We start from the raw sequence: 2,481 nt of genomic DNA, 5'->3' as shown, positions 1-2,481 counted from the left end.
ACCAATCTAGACCCGTTCCGGCACCCTGCCGGAGGGGGGAATCCCTCTCCGGTGGCCATCTTCATCATCCCGGCGCTCTCCATGACGAGGAGGGAGTAGTTCACCCTCGGGGCTTGTAACGCCCTCGATGCGGCTATATCTCCCACGTGTCGAAGCACGACTTAGAGGCATAACCGCATTGAAAGCAATGTCGCAAGTGAGGTAATCTTCACACAACCCATGTAATACATAAGGGAAAGAGATACATAGTTGGCTTACAATCGCCACTTCACACAATTACATGAATAAAGCATTACATCAAACAGATACAATCAAGGTCCGACTACGGAACCAAAATAAAAGAAGAACCCCAAATGCGACAAGGTCCCCGATCGACCCCAACTGGGCTCCACTACTGATCAACTAGAACGAAACAACACAAAGGACAAGATCTTCATCGAGCTCCTCCTGAGCTTGGTTGCGTCATCTGCACGGACTCATCGGCACCTGCAAGCTGGTTTTGGAAGTATCTGTGAGCCACGGGACTCAGCAATCTCGCACCCTCGCGATCAAGACTATTTAAGCTTAGGTAAGGCAAGGAAAATATATGTGGAGCTGCAGCAAGCGACTAGCATGTATGGTGGCTAACCTATTCACAAAAGAGAGCGCGAAGAGGAGGCAAAGCGCAAACAAGTAACTAAAGGACAACCTGCGCAAGCATTACTCCAACACCGTGTTCACTTCCCGGACTCCGCCGAGAAGAGACCATCACGATAACTCACACTGTTGATTCATTTTAATTAAGTTAAGGTTAGAGTTATCTACAACCGGACATTAACAAATTCCCATCTGCCCATAACCGCAGGCACGGCTTTCGAAAGTTCAAATCCCTGCAGGGGAGTCCCAACTTAGCCCATGACAAGCTCTCACGGTCAACGAAGGAATAGACCTCCTCCCGAGACAGTTCCGATCAGACTCGGTATCCCGGTTTCAAGACACTTCGACAAGTTAAAACAAATCCAGCAACACCGCCCGAATGTGCCGACAAATCCCGATAGGAGCTGCACATATCTCTTTCTCAGGGCACACTCAGATTGTCTAAACTTCCGGTAGGCCAGCCCAGAGTTGCCCCTGGTGGCCACCGGCGGCTGAGAGTTGGACCAACACTCAGAGGAGCACTGGCCCGGGGGGGTTTAAATAAGATGACCCTCGAGCTCCGGAAACCCAAGGGAAAAAGAGGCTAGGTGGCAAAATGGTAAAACCAAGGTTGGGCATTGCTGGAAAAGATTTAATCAAGGCGAACTATCAAGGGGTTCCCATTATAACCCAACCGCGTAAGGAACGCAAAATCCGGGAACATAACACCGATATGACGGAAACTAGGGCGGCAAGAGTGGAACAAAACACTAGGCGAGAGGCCGAGCCTTCCACCCTTTACCAAGTATATAGATGCATTAATTAAATAAGAGATATTGTGATATCCCAACAAAATACATGTTCCAACAAGGAACAACATCTCCATGTTCCAACAAGGAACAAACTTCAATCTTCACCTGCAACTAACAACGCTATAAGAGGGGCTGAGCAAAGCGGTAACATAGCCAAACAACGGTTTGCTAGGACAAGGTGGGTTAGAGGCTTGGTTCAACAATATGGGAGGCATGATAAGCAAGTGGTAGGTATCGCAGCATAGGCATAGCAAAAGAGCGAGCAACTAGCAAGCAAAGATAGAAGTGATTTCGAGGGTATGGTCATCTTGCCTGAGATCCCGCAAGGAAGAAGAACGAGTCCATGAAGAAGACAAACGGACGTAGTCGAACGGAACCTCACAAGCACGACGTAATCGGAACTAACCCGAAGAAGCAACACCGGAAAATAAGCAAACAACATACTAAACAACCATCACATCAACATGGCATGATGCACAACCAAGTATGATGCATGTCCGGTTTAAAGAAGCATGGCATGGCAAAGTGCACAAACAACACTACAGTTAAGTGGAGCTCACTATGCAACGGGTTGCATATTGACGAAACACCACGACAAGTTATTTAGTTCGATCTCGTTTATGTACCCAACAATATTAAATGTGATTAACATGGCAAGAGGGTGAAGCAAATGAAAACTACCTATCTAGGCAAGTTTAAATGAGGCCGGAAACAACGAACAACAATTCCGGTAAATCCCCATATGCATATATTAGGTTTGGTACTGTTCTGCCCTAAACCATATTTTAGAGTTGTTAAAACATGCAAAGTAAGGCCACCATGTAAACTAGGCAAATTCTTACCCCATTTACATATAAAGTTTGTTAAATTCGGAGCTACGGTTAATTAGTTATGAATTAAATCATTTTAGCATGGCATAGGAGCAAATTAAAGCAAACATCATTTTAAGCATTTTAACATGGAGAAAATTGCATATTATTAAACTAGATGAAATTCTAAGCAAGTTTCATATTAAGTTTGTTTTAAATCCGATGCACGGTTGTGAAGTTATAAA

The sequence above is a fragment of the Triticum urartu genome, chromosome 4 (assembly GCF_003073215.2).
Source record: "Triticum urartu cultivar G1812 chromosome 4, Tu2.1, whole genome shotgun sequence".
NCBI classification, from domain to species: Eukaryota; Viridiplantae; Streptophyta; class Magnoliopsida; order Poales; family Poaceae; genus Triticum; species Triticum urartu.
This window is presented reverse-complemented; position numbering follows the sequence as displayed.